The sequence below is a fragment of the Crinia signifera genome, chromosome 19 (genome assembly GCF_055691185.1).
Source record: "Crinia signifera chromosome 19, ASM5569118v1, whole genome shotgun sequence".
Lineage (NCBI taxonomy): Eukaryota > Metazoa > Chordata > Amphibia > Anura > Myobatrachidae > Crinia > Crinia signifera.
In genome coordinates this window covers 85,692,656-85,711,305 of record NC_139226.1, presented here as the reverse complement: position 1 = coordinate 85,711,305, position 18,650 = coordinate 85,692,656, and the positions used below count along the sequence as shown (strand labels likewise).

Here is an 18,650-nt window from a genome sequence, read left to right as displayed (position 1 = left end):
ATCATGACATACTGTAGAACATGAAATGCCAGCAATGTCATCTGCCAATGCCCAATGTCATCTTGAGGGTATGTAAAATCGAAAATGGCAAAGTTTAATAACTAAAACAAATAGATGTAAAGGTACTTGTGGAGTATCACGGCTCCCACGACCTTCATCGTATGCTGATCGTATGCAAAAAAATCGCATCGCATCGCATACGATCAAATCGCATGCGATGCGATCACACCCGATTTTGCAATGAAATGCATCAGAATGCATTGAAATGTGTATTAAACTTGTGAAATGCCCCCAAATGCCATTTTTCATAGTGCACCACCCCCACTATCAACGTCAATCCGAAGCGTGGCGAGCGGACGCGGATACCTTCACAGCTATACGCGTCCCCTCGCGGGCTTCACAGGTATCCGCGTCCCCTCGCGGGGCACGCTGCGCTCGCCACGCTTCGGGCTCGGTGGCTCGCTGCGCTCGCCACACTATTCTATTCTCAACTCCACGCCGACGTGGATAGTGGGGGTATGAAAAGGTCGTAGGACGCGTACCGCCGCCCCTCGCGGGCTCGCTGCGCTCGCCACGCTTCGGGTTGACGTTGATAGTGGGGGTGGTGCACTATGAAAAATGGCATTTGGGGGCATTTCACAAGTTTAATACACATTTCAATGCATTCTGATGCATTTCAGTGCAAAATCGGGTGCCATCGTATGCCATCGTATGGCATCCGATGTGATCGCATACGATTTTTGAGCAAAAATGCTCAAAAATCGGTAAAAATTGTATTGCATCGTATGCCATCGTATGCCATACGATGGGAGCCGTGATACTCCACAAGTACCGATGTAAATAGTTGGAGAAGAAACGTAAGCTTGCCAATATGCCATATACGACACGGAGTGGCAAGGACCGGCTGAGGCCCTGGCCTATGACTAGTGGTTCAACTTCACACAGCGATCTAAGCCCTCCTCCTTAGATCGCTGTGTGAAGTTGAACCACTTCTGTCATCAAAAACACAGCAAAACCTCTGCATCCCAAATACATGGTATCACAAATCCCCAAGGAAAGTCCAAGGGTGTTGGTGGCTCCTTCCACTATTAGCAGCACACCCTCTGCATATGCTGGAAGGATCACCCACAGTCCAGTTCCTGATTTTGAGATTAAAGGTGTCAATGTTGTACACCAGGAGGATATTGATGTTGAGGAAGTTGACGATGAGGGTGCCCCTGATGGTGATGTGGTTCACTTAAATGAGGCACCTGGCAAGACAGTTTGTCTGTGGGATGCAAAAGGCCATCGCCATGCCTGGGCAGAAGACTTAAAAATTCATCTCTTTGGTCTGGAATAATTTTTATTCAGATGCGGACAACAATTGTCTCACCGTATGTAGCTTACACAAAGCTGCAATAAGCAGGTGTAAGGCCATTAGCCACCTAGGGACATCCACCCTTATACGTAACCTGAAGTCCCTTCATAAATCACTGTTTAGTTCAGAAACTGTGGCAGTCAGAAACTGTAAGCAGTCCAGGGGCACCTAAATGCCTTGATCCTGTTGTATCCAAGTGCCTGATAACCACACCAGCAAGTCACTCCTCGTCGATTTCCTCCTTGACTCAGATCAGAGGTAGTCCTGCAGGCCATGTCACTGGCATACAGTAACTGACTCCTCTTCTATCTAGGATTCATCTGGAGGAACTCCACACTCTATATGCTGCATAGGATGGAGGAACAGCAAAAGGCCATTCAAGCCTACACAGCCACCTATGACATAGGCAAAAGAGGGGGGATTTACCTGACTCAAGTGCAGTGAAGGCTGATTTCTGTGTTGTGCAAGGATCTCCAGCCATTTGAACTTGCCACACCTGAAGTCTGTTCCAACACTGCAAGCTTGATCAGGCTGTTGCAGAAGCAGCTGGAGAAAGTGAAGGAGGAGCTAATGCGTTGCGATTCCGCAAAGCATTTAGCTCTTGTGGATTAAGCCCTTCATATGCTTTGCCAGGATACGAGGGTGGTCAGTCTATTAAAGTCAGAGGATTTCGTTCTGGCCACCTTGCTCGATCCTCAGATTAAAGCGTATGTTGTATCTCTATTTCCAGCGGACACAAGTCTACATCGGTGCAAAGAACGGCTGGTCGGGAGATTGTCATCTGAAGTGGACCGTGACGTGGCCACAGCTGCTCCTTCATTTTCTCCCACACCTGTGGCTGCAAGGAAACAGCTTAAGTTTCCTACCCGACCTGCGGGGATGCAGGGCAGGCAGGAGCGAGTTTGGACATCTGGTTCGGACTCAAGGACCTGCCAATGATTGCTGACATGTCTGCTGTCACTGCATTCGATGCTGTCACCATTGAACAAAAGATGGAGGATTACTTTGGTGACAGCATCCAAGTAGACATGTCAGACAGTCCTTACTTGTACTGGCAGGAAAAAGAGGCAGTTTCGAGGCCCCTGTACAAACTGTTTCTATTTTACCTGAGTTGTCCCCCCTTCAGTGTGTACTCCGAAAGAGCGGGGAACCTGTTCAGTGAGCGGAGTAGGAGATTGCTTCCGCAAAATGTGGACAAGATGATGTTCATCAAAATGAACACACTTAGACGTTGGACCGATAAACACAACACAGCGCACACACATAACACACCACTCACAGTACAACACACATCCACATTCACTGCAACACAACCCCAAAAACAGTACAATACACACAAACACACACACACACACACACACACACACACACACACACAGATCACACACACACTTAAACATTGCACAGATACACAAACACACACACTTAAACATTGCACAGATGCACACAGCCTACTACACACACACATATACGTAGCACACCTCACACACTTACACATTGGACAGATACATACAACACAACACATACATACATAACACACAACACACAGTACAACACACACCCACATACACTACAACACACAGAACACACAACAACAAAAAATGCATCATAAGTGCTAATTGTCAGGAATGGATGTGCATCAACACACAGAAGCTATCATGTCAGAAGCGGTGTGTTTCAAACAATAGCACACCTGATTTTATTGCTGTCATTGAGTTGCAAACACAATGCAAACACATTCTAACATTATCATACCTCCCAACTTCCGGGGGTGTGGCCTAATTTGGGGGTGTGGCCTATACTCGCGGCTCCCCGCGAGGCCACGCCCCCATTTTGCCGCCATGGGGGCATGACCCAGAGGCTCTGTGAGCCTCTAGCCATGCCCCCAGCCCCCTGGCTGCGGGAATAGACGCTGTGCGCATGCGCACAGCGTTTATTCCCCGCTGCTTAGCAGCTGACAGGGGGGGACTCCCAACAGCCCCCCCACACCGCGGGACACTGCCGCCCGCGGGTGGGACAGCGGGACAGGCCCTGACAATCGGGACTGTCCCGATTAAAATCGGGACTGTTGGGAGGTTTGCATTATGGTGGAGGTTTTAACAAATTACAATCTTGTGCCTTTGGCACAACATAAGATTACATTTTACAGCAATTTTGAAAGGTTTTCCCGGACAACCTCGGGCCGGTCAGCTAGTCATAAAATATGTGGACAAACATAAGCAACTCTTGTCCCTTGTTGCATCAATAATCCTATTGATAGCATATGAACACAATTTATTGATGTCATATTTTTTTCTTGATTCCCCAATAAGAATATTTTGGCCTATGGGCGGCATGGATAAAGGGCCTTATTTTGGTTTATTCATTCCGCTGCGTGTTCACGTAGGGCAGCGATGGTGAGCTGCTGCGGAATGCGCATAAATGGTTATGCACATGTGCAGCCGCTTGGTGCGAGCTGGTGTGGCGAACTGCTTGTTTGCTATCCTGTTCGCACCTAGCAGTGGGGGCATGGGGCGGCGGCGGCGGGAAATTCACAGCTTTGCGTGTCAAGCAGAATAAGGCTCAAAAATCTGATACTATAGGTCCCCCTCAATTCAAACATTTTGGAGAAAAACTGGTTTAATCTAAATTTTTTCAAGGCTCCTTGCTGTCCTATATAAAATCACAGAAACAGCATTAATGTACATAACATTTCAGCTTCATCTCCCCAGCTTGCTGCTTGCTTATCAAAAGTACTACATTCAATGGGATACATACAGAGGACAGGCGGGGCATCGAAAAGGAGGGAATCCCGACAGGGGTCAGGTAAGTAATCTTGACAACAAGTACTGTAGGTGCAACTATGCAGTTGATGAACCCTTTGGAGTCTACAGCTGATGCTGATTATATATTGCAAAAAGAGTAGAAAAGACGCACCAATGAGCACAAAGTATCAGAATCTTACTGATCAAATAAAGCTCACGTACACAGGGGTTAAAAGTATAATGCTTCCCAGCCAGATCATAACACCATCACAGCCCGGATACTCCTGTGGGGGATCACCGCTGCTCAGCTTCAGCCGCAGAGACCTCAGACCAAGACACCGCACCACTCAAAGGACCAGAGGGGAACGCCGACTGGAACACAGGTGGAAGAAGGACGTCTCCAACGTCGGACCATAGAAGCCACACCCAACCAGTTTTGTCACACAGAAGGACTTTGTCAGGGTCTATATATATATATATATATATATATATATATATATATATATATATATATATATATATATATATATATATGCGGAAAAGATAAAAAGAGAAACACACTCAATGAGCAAAATGTATAACAATGTTTACTAATCTCAATAAGCTCACATACATTGGAAAAAGATATAAGCTTGCCAACCACATGTACAACAGGATCCTAGCATGCACTTCTCACAGATGTTGAACGATAGCCCCGGATCAGCTGCACGATGCCGGTCAGAAAACTAAACGCCGGAGCCACACAGGAAAGTTGTACAGAGCGCCCGCTGGATCACCGGTGGATGGGGGACGTCACCACGTCAGACCATCAATAAGCCATGCCCAACGCGTTTTGTCACTGGAACGGACTTCATCAGGGGGTGTGGCGTAAGTATCTTCGCTGGGATTTTGGTACTATCCCTAAAGAGTGACTGCACACATTGTGGACTATTTATACACAATGACTTCCTTGCGCTGGGTATTTTGTTTTTCTTGAAATTATATATATATATATATATATATATATATATATATATATATATATATATAGTCCAGAGAGAGGCCGGCACTCAGGTCTTAGGGGTGGATGCCCAAAGGTACTTGCTCCGGTGCCTTCTTAGCCAGAGGAGAAGGCTCCTCAGGAAATATACAGAGTAAGAGAAATCAGCGGCACTCGGAGACTGGGAAATCAGGTGAAGAAATCTGGAATCTTTATTCCATGTGCAATAGAAAACGTTTCGGAGCTCGATGGCTCCGTCGTCAGTTCAAGGTAAGCACCTTGCTTACCTTGAACTGACGACGGAGCCATCGAGCTCCGAAACGTTTTCTATTGCACATGGAATAAAGATTCCAGATTTCTTCACCTGATTTCCCAGTCTCCGAGTGCCGCTGATTTCTCTTACTCTGTATATATATATATATATATATATATATATATAAATAAATGTCCTTCAGTGTGGACCACATTCTTTTTGTTTAGTGGAAAAATATCAGCAGGACTGAGGGAGAAAAGGTTGACGATGGCTGGGGGACAAGGGGTGCCTTCTAGAAGATTACTGTACTTATATTTCAGCTTGATTGCCCAGTTTCCTCACGCATAGGATTTACACCCAAATGTTATTAACATATTGTTTATTTTTTAAATACCCGAGTTATATAATGTCCTGTAAAACAATCTCTATCTTATCAAGAGGCTTATTTTTTTAAATATCAGGACAGACCAATATTTATATAGGTCTAACGGTAACAGGTGGGGTAATGTGGGGGTGACACTGGATATTAGGGTGTTTTTATTTCAATCCCGGGATTGGAGTTTCCAATCCCGGGATTAGACTGCGCATGGACAGTCTAATGCCTGGCAGCGTCTGAGCACCCGCTCAGATGCTGCGCGGCATCTCCTGTACCCAGCAGTGCAGCACTGCGAAGCGTGATGAGGTCAGAGGTCATGCTGCTCAGGCCACACAGCCCACCTGAGCCGTCGGCCCGCGCCGTTCTGGCAGCATCAGCCTGCTCTCCCGGCTCCCAGCAGTATGAGTCCCCCCGCCCACCCAGTAACCCGGCTTCCAGCCGTATAAGCCCGCACACCCACCCAGCAACCCGGCCACCCAGCAACCCGCCTCCCAGCCGTATCAGCCCACCCAGCAACCTGGCTCTCGGCTGCACCCACAAGTGTAAATAAATATGTGGGCGGCCGTGGTGTTTTTTTTTTTTTTTAATAAGGAAAGCAAATCCCAGGATCCCAGGAATCCCGGGATTGAGCATTTTTCAATCCTGAAGCCCGGGATTGAAAAAAAACCCCGGGATTGGCTTCCCTACTGGGTATGAGCGATGTGATGGGGGGAACAGGGTGGATAGTGGGGTGTAGCAGGGTAACAGGTTTGATGATAAGGGGGTGACACTTGGTATGAGTGATGTGATGGTGGGGGTAGCAGGGTGTATGGATGGGGTGTAGCAGGGTGTATAGATGGGGTGATGAGGGGGTGACACTGGGTATGAGTGATGTGACGGTGGGTCCCAATATTGAACCTTGTGGGACTCCACTTTGGACCTTAGCCCAGCTGGAATGTATGCCATATACCACCACTCTCTGTCCCCGATTGTGCAACCAGTTTTTAATCCAATTACAAATTTTATCTCATAACCGTAAATGACCTAGTATCATTAATAACCTTTTATGAGGCACCGTAACAAAAGCTTTAGCAAAATCAAGCAGTATTGTGATGGTGGGGTAGCAGGGTAACAGGTGTGATGATGAGGGGGTGACACTTGGTATGAGTGATGTGATGGTGGAGGGTGCAGGGTGTATAGATGGGGTGTAGCAGTATAACAAACAACATGCTTGGGATAGGCATATTGATATACTTACAAAAAAGTAAGGATCAAATATGATTTGAGGTAACATGTTTAAAATAGGGGCAGACTAGATGGACCAAGTGGTTTTTATTCTATGTTTCTATGTAACAGGTGGGGTTATGGAGGGGTGGCACTTGGTATGATTGATGTGATGGTAAGGGGAGCAGGGTGATATAGATGGGGTATAGCAGGGTAACAGGTGTGATGATGAGGGGTGGCACTTGGTATGAGTGATGTGATGGGCGGGGGGGGGGGGCAGGGTGTATAGATGTTGTGTAGCAGGGTAACAGGTGGGGTGACAAGGGGGTGGTGCTTGGTATGAGTGATGTGATGGTGTGGGGAGCAGGGTGTATAGATGGGGTGAAGTAGGGTAACAGGTGTGATGATGAGGGGGTGGAATTTGGTATGAGTGATGTGATGGTGTGGGTGTAGGGGGGAAGCAGCTCATCAGGGTGATCTAAGGGGATGCAGTGTGATGAGGGGGCGGGAGCAGGGTTAGGTCCGCAGCCGTTGCTAGGTAACCCCTCTCCCCTGTGACGCACTCCCCAGCTGCCGCCTGTGTGCAGCCCTGAGGCCGGGACCCCGAAGTAGACTCTCGCGCTCCCGCTGGTGCGGGTCAGAGCGGCTGTGAGGCCGGTACGGCGACCCGTGGGATCGGCACGGCGCGGCGGGAGCCTGTGTGGGAGTGTCCCGGGAGATGTGGCCGCGCCTAGGGGAAGGACCCGACGGTGAGTGAGCGTCCTCTGTGCGAGCTCCGGGTGCAGTGTGTAATGTATGAGGCGAGCGTGGAGGACGCGAGCATGAGGCGGTAACCGGAGACACAGCTGCGGAGAAGGGTCCTGCGAGAGTCCGGTCCTCTCCATCCAGCCACAGGTGACCGGCCGGGGCGTCCTGCAGCAGGTCAGTGCTGTATGGTACATATGGTGACCCATCTGCTGCAGCCATATATACCAGGTTCCCTGCCACCTGCCCCATATCCCCGGTTACTCTGCCTCATAGGCCTATTCCCTGCCCACACTGGCACCTAAATTGTGTGTGTGTGTGTGTGTGTGTGTGTGATATATATATATATATATATATTTTTATTGTACTCAAATCTCCTATATATATCTGTATCTCTTTATTGTATAAGATATATATTTCTTATACAGTAAAGAAGAACCATAATTTAAAACGTCACATTCAGCCATCCCAGGACAATACGTGGGAACATTGGTATTATATAGCCAGCAGCAGCGGGTGATATATAATATACGTACTGTACATTTATTGCTGTATTTGTAACACCCCCAACATGCGCTTGTTTCTTGTTCTATAGGGTGCGTTCTCCTATAAGCTGTGTCCAATTGAATCTGATTTTATATATTCTTGTTTATTAATGTGAAATAGGCCCAAAAGATCAGGTAGGTTGTGTAGAGCAGGCATTGTGTGACGTACTGCAGGGTGAGGGACACCATGGTGACTAGGTACGTATCCTCTATCTGCTCTCTGTGGCATTCCGGGTACACTGCCATAGGTGACCATTGTACCTCATAGTGGGGCAGATCTATTAAGCTCCGTGAAGTGATAAAGTTTCTGGTTTTTATTACCGGCCAATCGGCTCCTACCTGTAAGCTGATTGGCCGGTGTTAAAAACCAGACACTTTATCACTTCACCGAGCTTAATAAATCTACCCCAGTGTCACCTGCTGCCAGTGTTACCTTTATAAAAGATTAGATGACATAGTGCAGGTTGCGTTGTACTTGTGTGCTGCAGTGTCTGGCCTGGCAGGCTGGGTGCAATGCTCTGCATATGTAACAATGTGTCAGTAGCTTGTCACCAAGGGGAAAGTTGTCATTCATATGAACACTGCTATGTATTTCTACTTAACCTAAGTGAATTTCCTCCTTAAAATTGTCAGATTATTTGGTACCTATGTTAGTTGGGCACCCACTATAGTAACTAAGCTCATACCCCCACTATCCACTTTGGCATGGAGTTGATTTTATATAGTGTGGCGAGCCACCATGCCCGAAATGTGGCGAGCGGACACGGAGAACTAAGCAAGTAGCTTAGTGGGCGCCCAACTAACATATAAGTACCGATTATTGTTACGGGTGAGCTCTTACTATGGTGGGGATTTCATGTAACCCATCCTCTCCACTCCCCCTATGGCAGATAAGCCAAATTCCCCACACACTATATTTATGGTTGCGTACTCGCTGGTCTGTGGTATGTTATGACATGCTGAATGCTTCCTCCTCAGCAGTTGTTGCAGGGGTAGTCTTTGCTCACCTTGACTCATCTGACTGGTGGTGTGCGATTGTTCCCAGCCCCCTCCCTGGTGCTATGGATGAATTGATACCCTAATACGCCTTGGCATCCAGTTACGTTCTCCAACAGCACCACCGCCCTCCATATGCAAATATAAATGTAATCTGGTCACTTCGTAAGAAACACGGCGGCGATCTCTCCAGTGTGACTCATTAATTGTGCCGCGTCTTAGGTCCGTCCAATATTGAAGTCCGATGGGGCATGTTTTGTTGTACAATTTGGCAGGGGCAGTGTGGGTATAGCCGCATTGGGAGCTGCACATGTAGGAAGTATGAGAAGTAACCGTTTCCTTGTGAGCACAGTTGTCTGTGGGCTGAGAATAAAGAAAGGAGTGGAGCATTTACTTAGCACGGGCACAAAACCTTATTCCTAGAGGAATGTCATTCTGCAGAATCCACCCCTATGCAAATGACATGTCGTGTGTTGTGCTAACAGGTATTGTGTGTCCTTAATCTGCTGCTGAGTAGTGTCAGCAGAAGCTGAAGGCATTGAAATGTGACTGGAGAAGCCATCTGATTATGCTTGTGTTCTGCTGTAATAGAGGCGTGTAAAAAGCTCTGTGCGGCTTGTGAGACAGGACATTACACACAGCTGCTCTCCAGCCTCTTGTCTGCACTCTGAACATGGCTGGGCTGCTCCCACTGCCTCCAGGGTGGAATTTTTGGCAAAAGTGGGAGAACGGGTTACAAACACGCACACACGTACCTGTAGCAGCAACAATCCACATCACTGGAGCACACAATGTAGCAAAGGAAAATCAATTGCAATATATCATTGCGAGCCTGGGAAGGATACATGACCTTATATAAAGGTTCTTACCATTGCCACACTGATTTTTGGGTGCACTGTCACCTCTGTAGTAAGCTGTAAATATATAGTTGCAGCTTCCTAGCGTTTTGATTGGTGATTATGCCGTGACAGAAGGGGTTGTCAGTGATGGGTTATTGGTACTAGAGGTAGTGCAATTAATGTTTGTTTTCCATGGTTTAACCCCTTCCTGACAGAGCCAGTTTTTGCGTTCCTGACAGAGCCCTTTTTTTCAAATCTGACATGTATCACTTAAGTGGGGATAACTTTTTTTTGCTTTTACTTATCCCAGTGATTTTGAGATTGTTTTTTCGTGACACATTGTACTTCAAATTAGTGGTAAATTTGGGTCGATACAGTCTGTGTTTTTTTGTGAAAAATACCAAAATGTTGTGAAAAAATGGAAAATTTTGCAAAATGTTAAATTTTCTGCTTGTGAGACAAATAATCATACCACTCAAAATAGTTAATAACTAACATAGACCATATGTCTACTTTATGTTTCCATCATTATTTCAACTTCCTTTTAATTTTTTTGGACACTAGGAGGCTTACAATATGAATAGCAAATTCTCAAATTTTCAAGAAAATTTCAAACACTGATTTTTTTAGGGACCAGTTCAGTTCTGATGTGACTTTGAGGGACTTGTATGTGAGACACCCCCATAAATGATACCATTTCAAAAACTGCACCCCTCACAGTATTCAAAACAGCATTTTGGAAGTGTGTTAACCCTTTAGGTGTTTCACAGGAATTAAAACAAAGTGTAGGTGAAATTTCAAAATTTCATTTTTTTTGCAGATTTGCAATTTTAATACATTTTTCTAAGGAACACAGTACATTTTACTAGAGAAATGTGACTAAAAATTGATTCCCCCAATTCTTTTGTTTTCATAAATATCCTATATGTGGCCCTAGTGTGCACGTTGACCAAACCACAGGCTTCATAATAGAAGGAGCACCTACTTGATTTTGGAGCCTCCTTTTTATGAGATTATTTTTTAGGCACCATGTAGGTTTCTAGGCACCATAAGATGCTAAAATTTAGGAACCCCCCCACAAGTGACCCCATTTTGCAAACTACACCCCTCAGGGAATTCATCTAGGGGTATAGTGTACATTTCAAACCCCCAGGGGTTTTACCAATTGTGGTACAACTGGGCAGTGAAAATGAAAAATTACATTTTTTTACACAAAAATGTAGTTCTGGCTCAAAATTTTTCATTTTCAGAAGGTATGAAGGAGAAAAAGCACCCCAAAATCTGTGCCCCAATTTCTCCCGAGTACGGCAATGCCTCACATGTGACCAAAAAATACCATTTGGGTGCATGGCAGGACTCAGAAGGGAAGGAGTGATTTTTGGATTTTGCAGCTCAGATTCTGGTGGAATTTTGGTGGGTGCTATGTCGCATTAGCAAGACCCCCCAAGCACCAATACAGTGGAACCCCCCCACAAGTGACCCCATTTTGCAAACTACACCCCTCAGGGAATTCATCTAGGGGTATAGTGTACATTTCAAACCCCCAGGGGTTTCACCAATTTTGATACAACTGGGCTGTGCAAATGCAAAATTACATTTTTTACACAAAAATGCAGTTCTGGCTCAAAATTTTTCGTTTTCACAAGGAATGAAGGAGACAAAGCACCCCAAAATCTGTGCCCCAATTTCTCCCGAGTACGGCAATGCCTCACATGTGACCAAAAAATACCATTTGGGTGCATGGCAGGACTCAGAAAGGAAGGAGTGATTTTTGGATTTTGCAGCTCAGATTCTGGTGGAATGTTGGTGGGTGCTATGTTGCATTAGCAAGACCCCCCAAGCACCAATACAGTGGAACCCCCCCACAAGTGACCCCATTTTGCAAACTACACCCCTCAGGGAATTCCTCTAGGGGTATAGTGTACATTTCAAACCCCCAGGGGTTTCACCAATTTTGATACAACTGGGCAGTGAAAATGAAAAATTACATTTTTTTACACAAAAATGCAGTTCTGGCTCAAAATTTTTCATTTTCAGAAGGTATGAAGGAGAAAAAGCACCCCAAAATCTGTGCCCCAATTTCTCCCGAGTACGGCAATGCCTCACATGTGACCAAAAAATACCATTTGGGTGCATGGCAGGACTCAGAAGGGAAGGAGTGATTTTTGGATTTTGCAGTTCAGATTCTGGTGGAATTTTGGTGGGTGCTATGTCGCATTAGCAAGACCCCCCAAGCACCAATACAGTGGAACCCCCCCACAAGTGACCCCATTTTGCAAACTACACCCCTCAGGGAATTCATCTAGGGGTATAGTGTACATTTCAAACCCCCAGGGGTTTCACCAATTTTGATACAACTGGGCTGTGCAAATGCAAAATTACATTTTTTACACAAAAATGCAGTTCTGGCTCAAAATTTTTCATTTTCACAAGGAATGAAGGAGACAAAGCACCCCAAAATCTGTGCCCCAATTTCTCCCGAGTACGGCAATGCCTCACATGTGACCAAAAAATACCATTTGGGTGCATGGCAGGACTCAGAAAGGAAGGAGTGATTTTTGGATTTTGCAGCTCAGATTCTGGTGGAATGTTGGTGGGTGCTATGTTGCATTAGCAAGACCCCCCAAGCACCAATACAGTGGAACCCCCCCACAAGTGACCCCATTTTGCAAACTACACCCCTCAGGGAATTCATCTAGGGGTATAGTGTACATTTCAAACCCCCAGGGGTTTCACCAATTTTGATACAACTGGGCAGTGAAAATGAAAAATTACATTTTTTTACACAAAAATGCAGTTCTGGCTCAAAATTTTTCATTTTCATAAGGTATGAAGGAGAAAAAGCACCCCAAAATCTGTGCCCCAATTTCTCCCGAGTATGGCAATGCCTCATATGTGACCAAAAAATACCAGTTGGGTGCATGGCAGGACTCAGAAGGGAAGGAGTGATTTTTGGTGGTGGAATGTTGGTGGGTGCTATGTCGCATTAGCAAGACCCCCAAAGCACCAATACAGTGGAACCACCCCACAAGTGACCCCATTTTGCAAACTACACCCCTCAGGGAATTCATCTAGGGGTATAGTGTACATTTCAAACCCCCAGGGGTTTCACCAATTTTGATACAACTGGGCAGTGAAAATGAAAAATTACATTTTTTTACACAAAAATGCAGTTCTGGCTCAAAATTTTTCATTTTCATAAGGTATGAAGGAGAAAAAGCACCCCAAAATCTGTGCCCCAATTTCTCCCGAGTATGGCAATGCCTCATATGTGACCAAAAAATACCAGTTGGGTGCATGGCAGGACTCAGAAGGGAAGGAGTGATTTTTGGATTTTGCAGCTCAGATTCTGGTGGAATGTTGGTGGGTGCTATGTGGCATTAGCAAGACCCCCGAAGCACGGTGAAATGATGAACCTAATAATCCATAGATGTGTGGTATATTTTAAAACACTCCTTTATACATAGGCCGGGTTTGTCGGGGCAAGTTTCACAGTGGAAAATAGTTTCCTTTCTTATTCCCTTTTTATAGCAAACTTTGCACCTTTTTTGTGTCCTGCCCTTTCTTGCAGTGGAGGGGATTTCGTTCGGAAAATGCTGCCCTGGTACAATACGGGGGCCAGTACTAGAAGTACTGGGGCCCTCTGCCTGCTGGTTCCCAAATACTAGGCCCTTTATGACTTCCTCTTGAAAGTGCATAAATGTCCCCCTCTGGCCGGTAGAACGGAATAGCACGTAAGCGTTATACAGTGCCATCTGGATGATATACACGGCCAGCTTCTTGTACCAGATTTTTGTTTTCCGCAGGGCACTGTACGGCTTCAGTACCTGATCTGAAAGATCCACTCCGCACATGTACCTATTGTAATCCAGGATACAATTAGGTTTTGAGGTGTGGGTACTGGTACCTCGTACAGGGACGGAGGTGGTACTGTCTCCGTGAATTGTTGTCAGTATAAGGACATCCCTCTTGTCCTTATATTTGACCAACAACATATTTTCGGTGCATATTCCCCTGCTTTCACCCCTTCTCATTACTTGGGCAATGTGCGTTTTTGGGAGGCCTCTTTGGTTCTTGCGCACAGTACCGCAAGCTGCTGTACCTCTTGAACCAAGGGCCTTAAACAGGGGGATGCTAGTGTAAAAGTTATCCACATAGAGGTGATAACCTTTATCCAGGAAGGGGTGCACTAAATCCCAGACAATTTTTCCACTAACACCTACGAGGGAGGGGGGGCATTCTGGCGGTTCAATTCTTGAATCCTTCCCTTCATATACCCTAAACCTGTGAGTGTACCCTGAGGTGCTTTCACACAGCTTATACATTTTTATGCCATACCTTGCCCTCTTACTGGGAAGGTACTGGCGGAATTTAACCCTTCCTTTAAAATGTATAAGGGACTCGTCTATGCAAATGAATTTATCTGGGATGTACATCTCTTCAAATTTGGCACTGAAATGATCAATGACCGGCCTGACTTTGAATAGCCGGTCAAAGGTGGGATCATCTCTGGGTGGGCACTGTGCATTATCGTTGTAATTCAAAAATTTAAGGATCGTCTCAAATCGAGCCCGGGGCATGGCCATACGGTAAAATGGGGTGCTGTACAGAACATCTGTACTCCAATATTGCCTAATTTCTGGCTTTTTTACTATGCCCATATGAAACACCAGACCCCAAAACGTCATCATCTCTACTGCATCTACAGGGGTCCACCTAGCAAATGATGACGTGGGGTTTTGAGCAATAAACTGCTGGGCATATAAATTAGTTTGGTCCACCATTAAATTTATAAAATCATCAGAGAAAAATAATTTGAAAAAGTCAATTTCTCTGAGACCTGTGGAATCAAATTGGATTCCTGGGATGGCCAAAAACTCAGGAACCTGGGGCTCAAAATTGTCTGGTGGTGGGGTCCATACGAGATCAATTATTGGGGGGGGGGGGTCTCAGCTGCTCTACGGGGGCGTCTTTGAGGGGGTCCCTCATCACCAGAGGAGGAAGAGGAGCTTAAGACGAATCCTTCAAATTCCCCGCTTGCCTCACTGGCTGTGTCAGAGTCAGAGGCAAGCATGGCATATGCCTCCTCCGCTGAATACATTCTTCTGGATGACTGGGATGACATTTGGGATGACATTTGGGATGCCATTTTTATTTTTGTGTTACTGGTAGTGAAATGTTTCAACACGTGTATAGTGTAGGGGGGGGTACAAACTTTATTTCAACCCGGGGGGTATGTAGTGTGTAGTGTGTATGTAGTGCAGAAAAAAAAAATACTTTATACAAAAAAAAAAAATTGAAGGGGTTAAAAAAAAAAAAAATTGAAGGGGTTAAAAAAAAAAAATTGAAGGGGTTAAAAAAAAAAAAAAAAGGTCCTGCACCAAAAATTGAGCACAGATGTTGGTCAGTAACGTCCGTCACTGAACAGCGCTCAAAGGCAACAGGAATTTGATCAAAAAAAAAAAAAATAGATCAACCCTGTGCCGAAAAAGATGATCAGTGATGTACGTCACTGATCAGCGCACAGTGGCCACAGGACACCCACAAAATCACAGTGTGTGTAAAAAAAAAATTAAAAAAAGACCCCACAGCACCCACAAAAAAAAAAAAGGTGATCAGTGATGCGACACTGATTACCAGTGAGGGGCAGCAGGTGCACAACCTTTGGTGCAACTGACAGTGCAACTGGCAGGTATATATAAAAAAAACCTCTGCACCCCCAAAAAGTTGCTGATCACCTCAGATATAGTGATCAGCACAAAAGGCGGGGGCAGCAGACACAAAATTTAGCACTCTCTGTCACTATCTCTCTCTATCTCTCAATCTCTCACTATCTATCACTCTATGACACTGCAGCAGCAGCACTGACAGTTATATATATGAAAAATAACCCCTGCACCCCCAAAAAGTTGCTGGGGGTGCACAAAAGGGGGGCAGCAGACACAAAATATAGCAGTCTCTATCACTCTCTGTCACTATCTCTCTCTATCTCTCTATCTCTCACTATCTATCACTCTATGACACTGCAGCAGCAGCACTGACCGGTATATATATATATATATATAAAAAATACCCTGCGCCCCCAAAAAGTTGCTGATCAGTTAATTTATACTGATCAGCACAAAAGGGGGGGCAGCAGTCAGTTATATAAAAAATATATAGCACAATCTGTCACTATCTCTCTATCTCTCTCTCTCTATCTCTCTATCTCTCTCTATCTCTCTATCTATAACTCTATTACACTGCAGCAGCACAAAATATAGCACTCTCTGTCACTAGGCCTCTCTATCTCTCTCTATCTCTCTATCTAATAACTCGCAGCAGCACAACACAGCACAGGATGTCACAGGATGTCACAAGAATAAGCAAGATCCAGGCAGTGATCAGGTAAGTATTTAGAGGGGTTCTGGTCAGTATATCGCGGCAGCTGGGTACGGTGACCGCACTGCATGCAATTCCAGACCGGAATGGCGTCTGCAGTGCAGTCACCGTTAGTTTAAACCCCCCTCCATGGCTGTGATTGGTCCGTCGGTCCGACGGACCAATCACGGCCTTTGGGGGCGGGCGGGGTGAGGTGGGGTGACACCAGTGTCACCCTTACACCCCGCGGTGATTGGTGCTGTACTTTACAGCACCAATCACCTCCGATCCCGTGTCACCGGCGAACGTTATTCGCCGGTGACACAGAAAACGCTGTAATTGGCTGTTCACACTGAACAGCCAATCACAGCGATCGCCGACGGGGGGGCGGCATCGCAGCCCCCCCTGGGCATGCAGGGACATGTCTGCTGTCAGGGACAGCAGACATCGTCCCTCTGTCACTGCGTCTCTAGACGCAGTGACAGTTAGAAGTCATGACGTATATATACGTCATGTGTCGGGAAGTACTTCCCGGCCATGACGTATATATACGTCAAATGTCAGGAAGGGGTTAATGGGACTCGTTTAGTGATAAATCTGAACCTTCCAATCATTTCTGAGTCCTATGTTTTTTATTCAGGTAACAATGATATGGAAAGTAGTGTGTAGGTGATTTGGTCTTCTAGGTAACCCAAGCAAGCATTCCCCTTTTTGGATGGTGAGTTGACTTGCTTACGGCACTGGCTTCCTCCAGAAATAAGACTTTTGTGGTGTTTTTGCTCCAGTCACAGTAGACTTCAGAGTGTTGCGCATCCACTAGGGTCGTGTTCCAGATTCAGATCAGATTCTCTAATACCGCTTTCATATTACAAACCCGGGTCAGTCCTGGGTTTTTGAACTTGTGTCCGACCTGCGTCACACCTTTTTACACTGAACCGGGGTTGCCATTTTACACAGGGTGATCCAGGTTTTAACAATTATTTTAACCCGGGATTAATTGCCAGGGCGGTTAAGGCAACAACCTGGGGGTTGTAAGTGCATTGTGAAAGGGGTAATAGTTGTTTTCCCTGAGTATTCTGTATGCTGCAGAGAATGCATGTGTTGGGTAACCATTTAATATTTCATTGGCTCGTGCTTCATGGTGGGGGAATGGTACATATGGTCTCTGGCCTTGTTCCAGAATCGCACAAAATAATAATTTTGTTTAGATCTGTTCATTGAAATGACATATAGGTGACATCAGTAACATGGGTATTCCATCACTTGGCGACCACACATGCTCTGTGGATGTGGCAATATTATACTGCAGTGCAATGAGGGAGGAGGGGGGGGTCGGAATATTACCACGTAGAATGACTCATGCCTTTACTGCACTCGCATCTTCTCTCCAGGCATTGGGGTAATCACAGTGATTCTAGTAGTGATGACAGGGTGACCTATTAATAAGTACACTGAGTAATAAGTCAGGAATTCCCTTTTTTACCATTGTTTTCTCCAATTTTAACACCTATTTAAAAATTTCAGTACAAAGCAAGTCTTTTGCCGTGTGATGTTTTCCCCATGCATCCTAGTATTGGTAAAAACATCACTGTTATATTTCATGTGTTTCCATCCTGTTGTCTCTGGGCATATGACAGAGTTATATAGTTGAAGTGGCAGGTTCCCCCTGCAGCACACATGTAAGGACCCCATTACACCCACTGCATAATACAAACTTCTTACATAAACTCTGCTGCAAGCAAGTGGATCTGTGGATAGGGGTACAGCCAGGTGGTCTCAGTCACGTGGCAGAATCTGTGTAAGTTGGCCTTATACACATGTGTAGGGCAAGGCAGATGTACTGTGATGTTTGCCTGATATTACTGCTATTAAACAGAAGTATTAATCTCTTGGCATATTGACGATGACTGCCCATTCTTCGGCAGAGCCTTAACATTAATACTGCATATACACTAGTTCAGTCTGGAGAGCTTGGAAATGTTCTTTCAGAATACAAACAAATTTTTCTGTTGCCCACAACAACAGAATCCTTTAACTGTTTAGTTTGTTTCCTGCCACAAATGCCCTCCTCCTTATTTCATGGGATTCTAGTGCTGCATTCATGCTGCTGGGTGTGGGAACATGTCTCTGGCTGGATTATTTTCCCATCCCTTCCACACAGTGAATACAATTCTTGCAAATTGCAGCTAAATGCGACCTCTCTGCTCTTTATAGACCCATTGTAATGTCCTCCCCCTGCTGGGAGATCTGCTTT

At 45.5% G+C, this 18,650-nt stretch overlaps 1 protein-coding gene across 3 annotated transcripts in view; it reads left to right on the top strand.

Moving 5' to 3' along the window:
- Positions 1–7,454: 7,454 nt before the first annotated feature.
- ARHGAP32 (Rho GTPase activating protein 32) overlaps positions 7,455–18,650 on the top strand; it is a 197,896-nt gene continuing 186,700 nt past the window's right edge. The window contains exon 1 of one of the 3 annotated variants that reach the window (XM_083162856.1): positions 7,455–7,661. The gene's annotated coding sequence lies outside the window, so the exon portion shown is untranslated. Of the gene's footprint in view, positions 7,834–18,650 lie in introns of all 3 variants that reach the window. The other 2 variants (XM_083162855.1, XM_083162854.1) reach the window with 2 other exon arrangements.